At 34.9% G+C, this 18,793-nt stretch overlaps 1 pseudogene; it reads right to left on the bottom strand.

Annotated features, from left to right (window-relative positions):
* Positions 1-2,815: 2,815 nt before the first annotated feature.
* Positions 2,816-16,657, bottom strand: LOC120186952 (annotated as a pseudogene).
* Between the last annotated feature and the right edge of the window lie 2,136 nt (positions 16,658-18,793).

Here is an 18,793-nt window from a genome sequence, read left to right as displayed (position 1 = left end):
CGCGTTTAGAATAGAAACTATCAGTTTTTATATGTTTTAGAATCTAAACTTTTAATTATTTCAAAACGATACTTAAAGTTTAATTTTTGTTTCATTTTAGTACCCACCGTTAAAAAACTTTAGTTTTTGTTTTATTTTAGCACCCCATTCAAAATTTAACGTTAAATTTTGAAAAATTTGAAAGTTTAGGTATTGAAACAGACCATAAATGATATTTTAAGTACTAAACACATTAAGTTTTTAACGGAGGGGTACTAAAATAAAATAAAAACCAAACTTTAGGTATGATTTTAAAAAAATTAAAAGTTTAGATATTAAAATTGACCAAAAGTAATAGTTTAAGTTCTAAATACATAATTTATTCTAAACCTTTTTTTTGGGAGAGGAATACCCAAAATGATTTGTTTTTTTATAACTATATATCTGATCTGTTGATCGTTTAATATAAATCAGGTACTGCGAAGGCTCATTATGAGAGTGATCCTTCTAACTTAGTTTGTTCAATTTATAACATCAAAATTTTGCTTAAAGGATTTAATATATCATCTCACCAGATCAATTAATTGTTTATCCTTTTTTCCCTTTTATTATAGCCAACATCTTGAATGTTCGAAATGTGAAAAATTACCTTTGGGTATGTTAAAATTTCAAACGGCCAATATATGTTAAATATTATGAGAATAGCAGTGAATAACAAATATGTTGTTATTTGGTTGTTAGAAAGGATGTGTCAGCAAGGCAAGCCTGGTGTAACTGCTCCAGCTAAGAACATTCTAGCAGGTATTGTAAAACGCTATATATGTGGTAATTGGGAAATGAAGATGTAGAGGCATTTAGTAAATAAAAAATCTAACAATATATAATAAAATTTCATGGTGGATACACATATATTAAGAAAAAAATCGAATTTTAAGAATAAAGTTAAAATTTTAAGAAATTTCAGACGACCAATAACATCCGCCGCTGTATTCTACAATTACAACTTATTTAAGCACTGTCCAACAAGGCTACAGTGAATAAATTTTATGAACTCAGAGTATATGTGGCATGAACCAGAATAACCAAATCATTAAGCTACCATATGGCTCTATTTTGTTGTGCCAGACTGCCATTGTTTCATTTTCACCTCTCTTTTTTTCAGTTAAAATGTGAAAAGATATATCTTTGAGTAGTTAATCTGTGTGTTAGCGTTAACCGTCAATGTTGAGATCAAGTGTGGAAATGGCTTAGGCCAACAGTTGGAAGCCTTTAACTTTATGCGTCGTGAAACAGTTGGAACCCACGGAAAAGCAAAAATCAACTCAGCTGATCGACAATGAACTGCCATTAAAATGACGGCACGTAAACCACTGCATAATACTACTAAGAATACGTAAATAAATAAATTAGGACAGCTTTATCTTTGCTTTTTCAATAGAAAAAGGTAAGATTATTTAATGACAGTAATTAGAGTAAAAAAAGTATTGGTTAGTTTCCAACCTTGTTTTGTTTGCCAATCTTGTAGGCAGATATAACTAAGGAAACGACTATGTGCGAATCATGCATGCTACTGGGAGTGTCATCAGGCTTTGGAGACAATTTTTCTATATGGAATTTTAATAAAAAAATGATTTTATGTTTGTTGAAGGATTCCTTAGAGATTTAACAAAGTTCGAAGTGCTTTGAATGTTTGAAGAGACCAAGATATTTGACTAATGGAACATCTTGAACAGTAACTCCATACATAAAGCGAAGTGCATCAGCTTGATTGTAACCCTAAATTGATTCAGCTGATGATCATATATTTGAGACGTGAAAGGGTCAAAGTTCAAAACTTCAACTAAAAGTAACCTTAAAAGAGAAAACATGCATCCTAAGAATACCGACTACTTGATAACATCTTCGTTATTCATTTACAGATATAATATTTCTGTATAATCGGCCTCTTTTACGCTTAGTATATCAAGCACATGAAATACCGACGGTGGAGGCAGCCGTGAATCTTTCCAATTCACTTCTCTCAATAACCAACGAGTTAATCTCCGGCGAGAACCCTCCGAAATCGATCTCGGGAACCTCCGGGATTGTCGTCAGTGCGCCAGTCTTGTCGTAGATCACGTAGTACTCCTCGAGTGATCTTTGTTTCAGCCACAAAACGGAATGGCTCGAGCTTTGTCTGGACTTGAACATGAATTTGAAGAGTTTAACGATGGAGCGAGAGAATTTGGAAGGCTGCTTCTTGGAAACGGGTGGAGGAAGGGTGGTCGAGTACTCTAGGGGAGGATGAGCTCCGGTGGTGTTGACGATAAACTCGGGCATGGACATGGTTTGTTGATGAAAACCTGAGTTGAGTTGGCGTTTGAAAGGTTTGAGTTCTAACGAGTCATATGGAGTGTCGCCACCATTGAACCGAGTTGAACGAAGGCCTTCTATATATGGGAAGATTCGAGATAACAATTTACTATAAAAAATCCAAAAGAAGGAAAAGAAAGGAGGCCGTTATAGCGCTCACGTTCTCTTCATTAAGGACCATTCAATATGGGAGATTTTTTTCCTTCTACTTTATACATCTAATTTTGTTGCATTTTGCATGGTTAGTTAAATAAAATAATATATATTTAATTTACATCAGCTGTCAAAAGATCAAGATTTATGGGATGAGGAAGAATCTTTAAACTTGTAGTATTAAATTACGATCAAGACGGAATATAATTATAAAACTAATCTCTCGATGTAACATTGCTTCCTTCTAATTCAGTCCCATGCCACGCCTGATGAAGCATTCCACAATATAAATGCTTGTCGACAGTCATTGAACATTTCAGCTGCTTAAACTATGGGATTGCTTCAGACTTGTTTAATGCTCAGTTCGTATGATTTAATCAACCACATCACTGCTAAAGAGCTTGAAATTGGTGGCATCAAGAACAAACTTCCTGATCGAGGAGAAAGCGCCCATGATTCCGACGCCGGTGAAGACGACCATGATAAACAGATTGAACCAGTACGTAGGTGAAAGAGGATTTCGAGCGCTTGTAGGTCATGTTGTAGAGAAGCATAGGGAGGACAAAATTTAGAGGGATAAAGCCAATGGCGCCTATTACGCCATTGATGTCACCGAAAAAAGGAAGCATTGCGGCTATAAACCCACTGCATATGACGTACAGAGTCCGAAGAATTAGTCTGGGGATAAGATTCCTCTTTGAAAACATCCCTTGGTTTACATCAGCTGATTGATGTTCCATGAGCTCAGATGCAACTTGAGAATAAAGCTGTGTTACATATATTCGGGAAAATATCAGTGGAAAACACTACTCGGATCATGCAATATCCATTTGTTTTGAGAATAATAATATCATACCAGGCCAATGGCGAATAGCTGCACAAGAATGAAACTAATTGCGAGGCCAGTAACCATTGGTGGGGCCAATGACGGTCCGTCATCAGGCATTAGACTCTTGAGAATGTTTGAACTTGATTTGTTTTCAAAAGCCCAGTATCTAGAAGCTGAAGTTGCGTAGAAAGTAACAAAAATTACACTGTAACACAGCAGGAGTCCTTTAAACATCTTCCCTGTAGCAGGTGGAGCCAGTGTTGCCTGCACCAGAGGCAATCTCGTTGAAACAAAACGAAGAAGCATCTGTCAAAGAACGACTGTTTGAATTCGATGTTCAGAAATTCGAAGTGAATCTGTATTTCCGGAAGTATCCCTTTCACGAAAATGGAAGCTATTATGGAGATAGAAGTGAAGGCGTTAAGCATCCGTGATGAACTATTAGTTTCCAAAGAATAGTCTCTGTGAGGGGCGTTTTTAGACAGACCTGCAGCACTAGTAGAAGTTGTTTCGAGTCCGAAAATGGTTCCAACACAAGAAAACTGAGATTCAACTATGATCTTCAAACAACATGATTAAAAGATGGAACCAATGGATTAAACACAACCTGTTCATGTATTATTTTTGCATATTACCTGCATGGATACAAGCACCAACCACAAGGGATGTGTAGCCCAAGAGAACGAGAGAAGCAAAATTGAGGTGTCTGAGGGAATGGAATGACGGCATCTGAGAGAGAACTATCATCACCCCTGTTACTATCGCTATGAACTCATATAGTTTCAACGATCCCTTGGGGGAAAGGTTCGAATACATGATCTTACGAAACGAAAACGACATCAAGATAAGGAGAATTAGAGAAACAATTCAGTGTTTCTGTAAAACAAATATGACATGTATGTATGCATGTATGCCTGTAAGTATGTATATGTACCTGGAGGCATTCCCCTGCAAGCAAAATTGCTCCTATTCCAACCCCAGTGTTAATGGCTGTTTGAATAGATATCACAAAATAAAACATCCATCCTCATCCTGCGTAATAATAGCAAAGCTTTAGAGTAAAATCCTACTTTGATAGCTATTTTCGTACCAAATAATGTTATATTATTTTAAATATTTGGGCTGTCTTGATAAAATGGCATATCTTTTTTCCATAGTTCATGCCCGATTTATACTTTTATATTTAGAGTATGTGAACGTTTATTTCGATAATATATTTTTTAAGATTTAAAAGGAGAAAAGAAATAAAACATAAAAATTAAAATAATTTGTACAAACTTATTTTATGTGTATAGTTTGTTATATATGTCTATTTATTTATATTTTATTAGTATTTTTGTTATACTTTGATATTAGTTACTTTTTTATCGTAAATATTTATTTATTTTATTTATTAACTAAATAAATTAAAATTTTAGAAAACAAATTATTTATTATTTTAGACAATGATATTTTTTAGGCTTAATACCAAAATAAATGTTCAAACTATATAATTTTTTACGAATATGCATCTAAACAATTTTTTGATTCATCCATGTGCCAAACGTTACAAACGTTAAGTGACATGTGTCACAATATGGTAATTTAAAATTTTATTATTTTTTATAAAAAACTTAAAAATATTTTATTTAAAAAACCCAAACTTTTAGAATCTCTTAGTCTAGACTTATTTACTCCAACCGCTGGTCATCTTCCGGCACCCATTTATCGGCGACTGGCCACCCATATATCGTTGACCATCTACTGACTGATTACAATTCTTATTATCATCTCAAAATCTAAAATTCTCAAATCCCAAATACTCAATCTCTTAAATTTATTTGATCAATCGTATCATTTGATAGGCCATTTAATCAACCATTTGGCCTTTACCCATTTGGCCATGACAAAGCCATGAAAGCATGGAAGGGAGAAGGTGGGACGAGACGCGGGTTGAGAAAGAAACTGGAAATATTTGTTAACATATTTTTAATTTTTAAAAAAGATAAAAAAATATAAAATTTTAATATTATGACACGTGTCACTTAACGAGATTTTATAACAGTTGTTACGGTCAAAACACCTAAAGTGATAACGTTTGTAATATTATGCACTTGAATGAGTCGAAAAATAGTTTAGACACATTCGTAAAAAAATGTATAGTTTAGACACTTATTTTGGTATTAACCCTATTTTTAAAGAGACTAATCTACACTTTTACTTACGGTCGATCTATCCAAACACGATTTCTTTGATGGATTTTTTTAGGGTTTTGAATAATATGTGTAAAGAGTTTACTCAAGACCACCTGTCCAATAAATTTTTAATCCAACACTGAAAAGAATATATTCTTTCACAATTTCACTGATAATATATCTAAAGTGATTGGTCTCATGTTAGTACATGAGATAATTTAATATTTTATATATAATCCTAAATGGTTATTATAAATATTACTACTATTTAAAACTAAAACACAAACTATTACTACTTAATATAATTAAATTTATATTAATTAATACAAACTTATTAAAAAATAAAATTGAAAATGTCCAGCTTTGGCGGTGTTTTAAAGCTATAAAAGGTTAAAATTAGAACCCTAAAATTGTTCATTAAGACAACACGTGTAATATTCATTATATCACCACAACCCGAAATCATCTCTACTTGGTTTAACGATTCAACCATGGAATAATGATGACGATGATGATGATAGAGGCCAGTTCTCAGAAGTGTATGTGGCGGCGGCCAACTTTTTCACAGTGGTCCAGCACCAGCATCAACGACATGAGATAATAGGAGTAGAATGTGAAGTATCCCATCACCGTTAAACGCAAGAACCCTAGGATCCATCCCAACCCTCTAAATGCATACGGTAGCATCAGGATCGTCGGCCCCACGATCCCCGTCGTCAGATGAAACCCGGCATGCCACCGCTTTCCTGTATATTTCACCGTAAACCAGAGAGGAAACTATAACAGCCAAATTAAAATTTCATTGTATTTTCCCCCGAAGAGTGTTTGGTTTCTCACATTTGGATTCGAGAACAAAAACAGCTCCGGTGTCAGATTCTAGACGAGACTCCGATTGTTGAGTTGAAAAGTCAAATAAAACAAAAAACTTTCGGTGGGTTTTTTGAGCAACATATGCGGCTGGCAACATGGGCTGCTATTAGGCAGCAATTGTTGAAATTTTAGTAAGGTAAATTACACTTTAGTCATTGCACTGGGTATTTTCAAAGATTAGTCCCTAAGCTTCAACTATAAACACCCTAGCTCATTTAGCTTCAAAATCATCCCAAAATCATTTTCTTTCTTCAATTCTAGAGAGCTTTCTTGTGAGTAGTGAGTGTTTTGTAAACACCTGTAAATTTTCTCTCTTAGTAAAAGATCTGCAGCAGTCCGGAGACGTAAGCAAAATTGGCTGAACTCCGTTATCAATTTCAGGTATTATTTTTCCGCTTTTATTTCGCATTCTCACTAATTTGGTTATAGGGAAATTACTCGCACTCGGTTATTTCCCAACAACTGGTAATTAGAGCTTTTGGTTGTGAATTTTGTCAATTTTTTGCGAGGTTACTATTTATTACTATTCATGTGAATAGTGAATTTCGTGAATAGTGAACTTTTGTCGGCGATACGAATTTGTTGACGGAGGTGTTTTAATACACGGTGGTTCGCAAGAATTGTCAGAAATGATCCAAACGAAGCCAGATTCGAGTAGGAGCGATGACTGCAGACGAAGGGAAGGTGAAAATTGAAAAGTTCGATGGTGCGGACTTTGGCTTTTGGAAGATGCAGATTGAAGATTTTCTGTACCAGAAAAATCTATATCAACCTCTCTCAGGAAAACAACCAGAGGGCATGAAGAATGAAGACTGGCTCTTCTCAACAGACAAGCCCTCGGAGTTATCTGACTGACGTTATCCCGCAATGTTGCTTTCAACATAGCAAAGGAAAAGACCACAGCGGGTCTTATGGTGGCTCTCTCCAGTATGTATGAGAAGCCATCAGCCTCAAACAAAGTGCACTTGATGAGGCGATTATTCAATTTGAGGATGACGGAAGGGGCATCAATGGCACAACACCTAAATGAACTCAACACAATCACAACCCAGTTGAGTTCAATGGAAATTGAATTCGATGATGAAGTTCGAGCTTTAATTCTCTTATCATCTTACCAGACAGTTGGAATGCTACTGTTACAACAACCAGCAGTTCGTCGGAAAACAACAAATTAAAATTCGACGATGTTCGGGATCTGGTATTGAGCGAAGAAATTCGACGGAGAGAATCGGGTGAAGCATCAACCTACTCAGCCTTGCACACGAAGTCCAGAGGGAGAACATCATAAAGAAATTCAAATCGTGGCAGATCAAAATCCAGAAGGGGCAAATCAAGAACATGAAAGAAAGATTTTACATGTTATAATTGTGGCAAGAATGGTTACTTTAAAAGAGATTGTCGAGCACTGAAGAAAGATACTGGTACACAGGAATCTGCCAACGTGACAGATGAGACAAGTGATGCCATGATTCTAAGCGCCAACAATCCGATTGAATCATGGATCTTGGATTCAGGGGCATCTTTCCACTCCACCCCATGCCAAGAAATCATGGAGAACTATATCAGTGGTGATTTTGGGAGGGTTCATCTAACTGATGATGAAACCTTGAAGATCGTCGGAAAAAGAGACATCCGACTAAAGTTGCCAAACCAGACCACCTGGAAGCTGACAGGAGTGAGACATGTTCCTGGCCTCAAAAGAAATTTGATTTCTATAGGACAACTTGATGAAGAAGGTTATAATACAACTTTTTCAGGCTGTGAATGGAAGATTACCAAAGGAGCACACGTCATTGCTCGTGGTAAGAAGACTAGTACTCTTAATATAACCTCAAATTTAGAGAATATCATTGATGCAGCAGATGCTGATGGAAAATCAAACCTATGGCACCAAAGGCTTGGTCATATGAGCGAGAAAGGGATGAAGACACTTTTGTCAAAAGGGAAGCTGTCGAATCTAAAGAATGTAGATGTCGGACTATGCGAGGATTGCATCTTTGACAAACAAAAGAAAGTCATCTTTGCAAAGATTAGTAAGACACCCAAGGCTGAAAAGTTAGAGTTGGTTCATACTGATGTATGGGGACCATCTCCAGTTCCATCTCTTGTAGGCTCATTATATTATGTCACATTTATCGATGATTCAACAAGGAATGTGTGGGTTTATTTTTTGAAGAAGAAATCAGAAGTATTTGATACCTTCAAAAAATGGAAGGCCATGGTGGAAAATGAGACTGGCCTGAAAGTCAAGCGGTTGAGGTCTGACAATGGAGGAGAGTACAAAAATAAGAGATTCAGAGATTTCTGCGCAAACAATGGGATCAAGATGGAGACAACAGTTCCCATGACACCGCAGCAGAATGGCGTAGCAGAGCGCATGAACAGAACTATGAATGAACGTGCCAGAAGCATGAGGATACATGCCGGATTACCTAAATTTCTATGGGCTGAAGCTATCAACATTGTAGCTTACCTGATCAACCGTGGGCCCTCAATTCCCTTGGATGGCGGAATACCAGAGGAAGTTTGGAGCAAGAAATAAATAAACCTTTCACACTTAAGAGTGTTTGGTTGTATTTCTTATGTACACATAGACTCTGCTGAAAGAAGTAAACTTGATGCTAAGTCCAACAAATGTGCCTTTGTTGGTTATGGCGGTGATGAGTTCGGTTACCGATTTTGGGACTACGAAAATTGAAAGATCATCAGAAGAAGAGATGTCATTTTCAATGAGAATGTGATGTACAAAGACAGATCAACTGTAGAATCAAGTAGCTCCAATATCGAATCTGAAACAAAGGAATTTACTGAGTTCGAGAAGATTTCTAGAAATGATATTCAGATCAATCCTGAATCAATTCAAGAAGAAACAGGCACACCATAACCGAGACGCTCCTCCAGAATTCCTAAACCAACCCAACGGTATTCTCCTTCTTTGCACTACTTGTTGCTGACTGACAATGGTGAACCAGAGTGCTATGATGAAGCAATGCAAGTGGAGGATTCAGTCAAGTAGGAGTCTTCCATGAAAGATGATATGGACTCGCTTATGTCAAATCAGACATGGGAATTAGATGAATTACCACCAGGCAAGAAAGCACTTCATAACAAGTGGATTTACAGGATCAAAGAAGAGCACGATGGGAGTAAACGCTACAAAGAAAGATTGGTTGTCAAAGGCTTTCAGCAAAAAGAAGGTATTGACTACAATGAAATTTTCTCTCCAGTCGTAAAACTGTCTACACTTAGACTGGTGTTGAAAATTGTAGCTGCAGAGAATTTACATCTTGAGCAGTTAGATGTAAAGACATCTTTCCTTAATGGTGATTTGGAGGAAGAAATCTATATGAGGCAGCCAGAAGGCTTCATAGAGGCAGGAAACAAAAACTTGCAGGTTGAAGAAGAGCTTGTATGATTTAAAACAAGCTCCTAGACAGTGGTACAAGAAGTTTGATAGCTTCATGAGTAGCAGTGGTTTTACCAGATGCCAAACAGATCATTGTTGCTACATCAAGAGGTTCGACAACAACTTCATTATTTTATTGTTGTATGTTGATGACATGCTCGTTGCAGGCTCAGACATGCAAGAGATTATAAACTTGAAGCAAAATTTGTCAAAGCAGTTTCCTATGAAGGATCTGGGCGCTGCAAAGCATATTTTTGGGAAGAGAGACACAAAGTCGGGGACTTTGATGTTATCACAGGTTGAGTACATCAACAAAGTACTCTCTAGGTTTAACGTGCAAGATGATAAACCAGTAAGTACACCTTTAGGTGTTCATTTTAGACTCTCCAAATAACAGTCACCAAAGACGGAAGAAGAACGTGCACACATGGTGAAGGTGCCGTATGCCTCAGCAATTGGAAGTCTGATGTATGTCATGGTTTGTACTAGACCAGATATTGCTCATGCAGTGGGAGTTGTTAGCAGGTACATGAATAATCCGGGCAAGGTACACTGGGAAGCAGTCAAATGGATCCTCAGATATCTGTGGGGTACTACAAACAAAACACTTTGTTTCAAAGGTAGAGTTACGATTCTGATAGGCTATGTAGATGCTGACTTAGCCGAAAATGTTGACATCGAAAAAAGCACTACAGGGTATGTCTATACTCTGGGAGGAACCACAATAAGTTGGGTTTCTCAACTACATAAGATAGTTGCTCTCTCCACAACTGAAGCAGAATATGTCGTTGTTACGAAAGCCAACAATGAGATGGTCTGGCTCCAAAGATGGTCTGGCTCCAAAGTTTCTTGGAAGAGTTAGACAAGAAACAAGAAAACAATGTCTTGTATTACGACAATCAAAGTGCTATCCATCTAGCTAAGAATCCGTCTTTTCATTCCAGGATGAAGCACATACAATTGCGATATCATTTTATTCGGTCTCTTATGTAAGATGGGATTTTGAAACTTGAAAAGATCAGTGGAGCTCAAAATCCGGCAGACATTTTGAAAAAGACGGTGATTACGGACAAACTGAAGTTGTGTTCAGCTTCAGTTGGCATGCTAGAATAAAAGACCAGAAATACTATTGCATTGATCGAGGTGTGAAGACAGATTAAAATCAGTCTTCAAGTGGGAGATTGTTGAGTTGAAAAGTCAAATAAAACAAAAAACTTTCGGTGGGTTTTTTGAGCAACATGGGCTACTATTAGGCAGCAATTATTGATTTTTTAGTAAGGGTAAATTACACTTTAGTCATTGCACTTTAGGGTATTTTCAAAGATTAGTCCCTAAGCTTCAACTATAAATACCTTAGCTCATTTAGCTTCAAAATCATCCTAAAATCATTTTCTTTCTCCAATACTAGAGAGTTTTATTGTGAGTAGTGAGTGTTTTGTAAACACCTATAAATTTTCTCTCTTAGTAAAAGATCTGCAGCAGTCTGGAGACGTAAGCAAAATTGGCTGAACTCCGTTATAAATTTCGAGTATTATTTTTCCGCTTTTATTTCTCATTCTCACTAATCTGATTATAGAAAAATTACTCATACTCGGTTATTTCCCAACACCGATAACGTGTCCGGTTTCTGGGGCTGAGTCATATTTTGGAGGAGGAGAAGGCGTTGAATGAGTTTAATAGTGTACTTTGAACTTCTAAAACAATATATCTGTTTTGGTAGGGAGAAAAAGAAAGGGTGAAGCAATGGATACTTGTATATTTATAATGATTTTTTTAAGTATTTTTAATTAATTACAATATAATATATATTTAGAATTTTATTAAATAATTAATAATAGATGTACATTATAGACGTAGTCAATCAAATATAAAATCTCTATAAAATATAATAAATTTTACCGAAAAATTCGTTTAATAAATTTTATAATAAAATTTTAAAAACTACCAATATTTTTAAGATATATTTATAAAAGGATTATTATCTTTTACAATTATTTTTTATTAATTTAAAGTGATTACAAGTGATAATATTTGTTATAGAGACTCAACCATTTGACAATGAACTCTCGAATATATTGTAGTTGTTTGAATCTATAATCTCTAGAAATAATAATCATTCCCTTAACCACTAAGATAACTTTATTCATACATTATCCTTTATGGCCATAAATAAGATTATAATTTCATAATATTATTATTATTTTTAGTAAAATAATGTTTTAATATTATTATGTGTAATATTTGTTTCAACCAGTTATATAGTTGGAGTAGTTACGTTTGTCATTTGCTCATCATACTACAGGCGAGAAAAAAAAATCAAAATTTTAAATTTATTAATTGATAGAATAACTAAAAGTATTTATGTTTTTTAATTTATGTAAATTAAAATTTTAATATTTATATTAATAATATTTCTTTATTTAATAAAAATAAAATTCAAATATTTATATCAACAATATTTCTTTATTTAATAAAAAAATAAAACTCAAACTACGATATTACAGTGCATGGACGGGCGACTTTTATGTTTTATATACCTATCATTTAATATATCAAACCTCAAATTAGGGTTAATTTTTTTAATTTTATTTTGGTGATTAAATTGAAATTTTAGTTAAATTTAAGGATTAAAATGAATTTTTAAGTAAATTTGAATCTTCAAACAGAAAAAATCAAAAGTTGGAGGACCTTGACATGATTTTATCATTTCCTATTGTGCTAAGTTTTTAACCCCTTAAATCTGAAAATTTCTATTTCAGGAAACCCAAGAATCTCTCTCTAACCTTTTCCGTTTTAAAAACCTTGAATCAAGAAAGTTTAAACTCCATTTTCTCGCTGATCGTAGCTCTGTTTTTTATATCGTCCACACCATCGTATTTCTTGTGTCATTTCGAGTTCACCAATATTCACTTTGTCACCAACGTCGTCAACCTGTGGAGGGGTGAAGTAAATCAATTTTCCGATGTAGCGTAATCGAGCTTTCCGTCGTTTATCATTGTGAACCGAGCTTGATAAGTGTTTGTCTGAACTATTTGTCTAAACTATTTGTCTGAACTATTTTAAAATTTTTGATTTTATTAAATATTCTAACTATATGATATCTGATTTATTGTAAACTTCCAACATGATCTTTGTGTTGTCGTGTTTCTATATCTGATTCTGGTATATAACATGTTTTAATATTTTAATAAATTAAACTAATGTTTTCACTCAAATATATGCTCATTTGTTTTGTGTACATGGTAAGTACTTATCGTAAGTCACTATACTATCAGTATAAGATCCTTACTAATTGTACAAGTAGATGTATGGTTCAAGGGAACCAACACATTCTAGTGTTCTGATGTTGGTAGTGTTCATATTTTAAAAGCATGTCTTATAAAAATGATTTTTACTTAAGTATTTATATATATGTTTTTAAACACTACAAGGAGTACACAAGGTTTTTTAGCTCATTATTTAATTTTAATTTTTCAGATATTATCCGACAATAGGCTAGTAGACTTGGCATCAGGAGGATCTATTGTTCTCCTTTTTTGTACCACTATATATTCCCTTATGTCCATCTCTGTTATATTTTGGTGATATGTGTTTTTACTGTTGTATGTATGTATTTGTATTTTCGATATTTTGTTCTAAACATATTTTCATTAGACTTCTGATATTGATATATGTATTTGTTTATCGTATAGACCCTATTGTTATTTCTGAATTTTACTGTTACATGTATTTTATTAATTGAAATAGATTTTAATTACGCTTTGTAAATGTAAATAATATCTGAATACGATATGTGACCGTCTAAATTTGATTGTACCGTCTAGGTAAAGTCTAGAATGTTACATAATATTATAATTATACTAAATTTTTAATTATATTAAAAAAATTAACCTGTTTTAAATTAAAACTTTTCAGCACAATTTTTAGCTTTGGCCCCAAAAAAAAAACACAATTTTATACCGGTTTCGTTAAACAATCTTTTTAACTTCACGTTGCTTTTTTTTTTAATTCATTTTAGGTTAAAATACACCAAATGTCATTAAATTTTATGTTTTGTTTTGGTTTTATCACCTAGCTTTTAACTGTTTTAGTTTTAGCATTGATTTTTAATTTAACTTTCAATGTAAACATTGAACTGTTAAATCTTTAATGTATGATGATATGGCCAATTTTTTTGTAAAACTTTACGATTTTGCCACTAAATTTTAGTTTATGTATCAATTTGGTCACTTTCAATCAAATCATTATGTTGTCAATCGTCACCCATCACTGATTGTCATTCATTATAAATTAGTATCCAATATTCACATTTCACTACTCTCTTTTTTTTTGATATATATGAAATTCATTCAAAATCAACAAAAAATCATCTAAATGTTCACGTTCTAATACTCCGATCTCCTCTGCTAGCTATCTAATGATTCACGAACAATGATGAAATTGATACGCAAACTAAATTTCAATGCCTAAATTTGAATCATTTTAAAGTTAATTGATAAAATTGATACACAAATTAAATTCGATGCCATCATATTTCAACACCAAAATATCACATCATATAGGAGTAATGGTTTAACAGCTCAGTGCTTATATTAAATCTAAAATCAAAATTATATAATTGATTATTGAGATGTTAAGTTAGCACAAATATCAATTTATGAATACCACTTTGAGAAGTTTACCAAGTTGAGAAACCAATTTGTAAAATAAACCACAAATTGTAAGCATGGATCCGAGTTTGGCCCAACTTTACAACTCTATATTACTTCCTTTTATTTTAAAAACGAATAGGTTTTATCACACTCACGTTGTGAATAAAAAAATTTATATAACTTTTTAATCAAATTTTACATTAACAAATAATCTTAGTTGGAGTATAAATGATATGTATTTATTTCTAAGGGTAAATTGTAGAGATGACTGCTTAAGTAGAAGATATGTTAATCTACCTAACAGTTTTAAAATTTTATTAATAAGATTTAGAACCTATACTCCAAGCATAACAGAAATGAATATAAGCACACAGATTACATACTCCAAGCATCACACAGCCGATCATTGACATCCCCTCTTTAAATAGGAACCCCAACCAATCACATACAAACCTCATCTCGTATTTATTGAATAATAACAGTTGAGCCCTTCCCGGTCTCACCAAATACCCTATGATTCCTTTCCCTCCATATGTGATAAATATAAGCACTCCAAGAAATCTTCAGCAAAACAGAAATGAAGACTTTACCTTTTAACTTGGTAACAACCTAGCAGACCTCTTGCCACCAAGTACCGACCCCTCTCAATCTAACATAACTTCAAAATGCCACGCCAGACTTCTCCTAAGTAGACACACTTGAAAAACAAGTGGCCACTTGTTTCTTGAGAAGAGTTGCAAAAGCAACAGTCCCTCTCAATCTCAACACCCCACTGATGCAATCTGTCCCTTATGGGAAGCCTGTCTAACAAGGAAAACCAAACAATAACGTCGTTTCTAGGGATATAAAGAGGAAACCAAATGAGATTTGCCTATGGAACCTACCCCTGCTTCTTTCTCACCTCCTGTCAAACGACCCTTACCTCAAACTTCCCAGGCATCAACCAACGCCATGTATAGCTGTCCACAAACTAACCAACCATATCCCACAGCCCCAACAGCCTCCTCCAAAAGCAACAGTCCCCCTCAACCTCAACACCCCACTGATGTAATCTATCCCTTGTGGGAAGCCTGTCCAACAAGGTAAACCAAGCAATAACGGCGTTTCTAGGGATATAAAGAGGAAACCAAATGAGATTTGCCCATAGAACCTACCCCTGCTTCTTTCTCATCTCTTGTTAGACAACACTTACCTCAAACTTCCGAGGCATCAACCAACGCCCTGTATAGCTGTCCACAAACTAACCAACCATATCCCGCAGCCCCAACAGCCTCCTCAAAACCAGCTACAAGTTTTAGGAACTTGAAAGCTCATGAAACTTATTTCCTTCAACATAAGCATCAACCCATTTCACCCATGTTGTATATGTTTTAACCACCATATCCCATATATACTTAATAATACAAGTTTTATTTCAAGTATCTAATTCCCTCAACCCCAAACCGCCTTTATTATTGGGTTTACAAATTAAATCCCAACTTATTCTAGCCTCACTGTCCCTCTGGTCCCTCTCTTTCCAGAAAAATCACAAACAAAGTTGCGCTAACCTCCTTACAACTTCTTTTAGAATGACAAAATGCCTATACTAGTAGGCCTGACATTGTACAAAACAAATTGAATAAGTTGTAAACACCCAACATAAGAAAGAAGCCTGAAAGGCCAACCTCTATCTTGCCTGCAACCTTATCCAAAAGGAGAATACAATCATTCGATAGGTATCATAGTGACAAGAGGAACTCGTAAATACTGAACCGGAAGCTGTCCAAACCTGAAACCAATTATATCATTAAACTCTCTCATCTCGTCCTCAGTCATACCAGTTGCAAAATCTCAATTTTCTGAGAATTCAAGTGAAGCCCCAATATCCAACAATTTCGAGAGAATATTCATTACAAGCACAAAGAGGTAAGGGGATAAAAGATCCCCCTACCTCACCCCACATACCCATAAAAATAGCCCTCCAAACCCCCATTGGCAGTAATTGAAAACTTTGGTAAGCTAATACACCCCAAATACAATCCACAAAAATCCTTGAAAACCCATAAACTTCAAGCACTTGCACAATCGAATTCAAATGCAAGGAATCAAACACTTTTTACGGATCAACTTTTATAACACACCTGGTAGATAAAGCCTTCATTCCATAACCCTTCACCAACTCCTGAACAAGAAGTACATTATCTAAAATGTTTCTATTTTCACAAATGTAGGTTGGCTCTTCAAAATAATTCATGGCAGCCATCTAGTCACCCGAGCCACCAAAACCTTAATTATGCATTTATAAAGTACTTGGCAATACGAAATGGGTCTAAAATCCCAAACATAACTTGGGCACGCTTTCTTTGGAACCAGGGTAATAGTAGTGGCATTAAATCCCTTTAAAGGCTCTAAAGTATTAAAATAATAAGCACAACCTTCACCACATCATTCCCAACTATACTCTAAGCCTTCTGAAAAAAGTAGTTGTAAACTAATCTAGGCCAAAAACCTTCTCACCATCCAATGAGAACATAGAAACTTTCACTTCTTCACTTGAAACACTCTTACCCAACTCTTCCTGGGCCTCACAGTAGGACCCTCACCAATCAGCTCATTCAAAAGAACAATAAAGACACCCTCACTGCCTCATCCTTCCTACCTAGCATCAACTGAAAGTAAGACACTATCTTCTCAGCCAAAAGATGTCTCCCCTCAAGCCTATCACCCGCATCATTGAAAAACACTTTATCGAGTCTCGATTATTCTTAATTTTCTCCATTCCATGAAAAAATTGTGAGTTTTGATCTCCTTCCTTAATCCAACAGACTCTAGTTTTTTGCCTTAGAAATCCCTATTCTGCAACCAATAAATCCTTATGCTCCCTCATCAGCTGGCATTCCCTGTTCACATCCTTATGAGCAACCAACTGCCCTAAGTTCAGAAGATGTTGCCCCTCCAACTCCATTTTCTTCGCTAGGACCCTAGCATGGAAATCACTAAAACACATTGTATTCATTTGTCTAAGAACCCATTTCAACCTCTTTAACTTTTGGAACAAAGTATTTAAAGGGTTCCCCGAATCTCTTCAACCCATGACTTAGCAACCAAGTCCAAGAAATCCAGATGATCACACCAATAATTAAAAAATCGGAAAGGCTTAGGATCCAAATACCCCTTCTTGTAAAGCTCAATAACCATTGGACAGTGATAAGAAATTCCTGGGACCAAAACCTCAACAAACGAATAAGGAAAAGCTAAGTGCCAACTATAACTCACTAAAACTCTATCCAAAATATCCACAACTCAAACACAATCTTGAAATTCCTTCATATCCTTAGAACAATTCAATTTGCCACAATAATCCGATCTCTCAGAAGGGTCCAAAACAACCTTAAAATCACCAGACAAAAACCACGGAGCATCCGCAATCAATCCCTTTAACCCCTACAAATGATCCTAAAAACGTCTCCTACTAACACCATCATTACGAGCATAAACAATAGTAAAGAAATAATCCCCTCACCATGCTTAAAACTACAAGTAATACTCTGTTCCGTTATAGCAACAACATCCAACATCCAACAACCTAGTAGACCTCCACAGAATCAAAATTTTATCATTTGAAGCCTCAACATAATTGTCACAACTCTCCCAAATTTCAAACCATCTCCTAAAGATAGGCTCCTTATTATGAGCCTCAACTCTAGTCTACAAAAAAATATATGATATCCACTTTCATACTAAACACTCGATTAGCAATACTCCTCTACTTAAGAGGAAAATTTAAACCTCTTACATTTTAAACCAGAATCTTTATAATAAAAACAATTAAAAGTTCACAGAGGTGACTTGCACACCCCCACTACCTTTCCTCTGGTCCAACTTATTCCTCCTTCCAACCTTAAGCCCCTTCACCAATTTAGCTACCCTAACAAAGACAATTCTATGTTTCTTACGAGAAACCATAGACGCCCCAACAACTGAAACAGGTGAGCTCGTAGGAGAACCCTTTTAAGACTTGCCCAAGCCCTTAGACCTCATGGTGACAGCCGAAACTTCATCTCCCCCATTTAGTGAAGCAACAACAACTTCAATAGGGTTTTTGGGACTTGCAACAATCTCCCCTCCTCCTACACACTTAAAAATACTGTTATAATAATATAAATTATAATTTAAAAATAATTTAATAAATTTTAATTGAATTAATGTATGTGGGTGTTCAAACGGTAATTTAGTTAACCGACAGAATAGAATTACACAAATTCTATTAACCGAATTTTTTTTCTCTATTAACCGTTAATCGAACTAAATTTTTTCTAAATAAATTTAACCGAACTAAATTAAATTCGGTTAACCGAATTAATCGAAATTTATAAATAATATATATTAGATATTAAAT

This window comes from Hibiscus syriacus, unplaced genomic scaffold (genome assembly GCF_006381635.1).
Source record: "Hibiscus syriacus cultivar Baekdansim isolate YM2019G1 unplaced genomic scaffold, ASM638163v2 tig00113721_pilon, whole genome shotgun sequence".
NCBI classification, from domain to species: Eukaryota; Viridiplantae; Streptophyta; class Magnoliopsida; order Malvales; family Malvaceae; genus Hibiscus; species Hibiscus syriacus.
The sequence above is the reverse complement of the archived record's forward strand: the minus strand, read 5'-3'. Positions and strand labels throughout refer to the sequence as shown.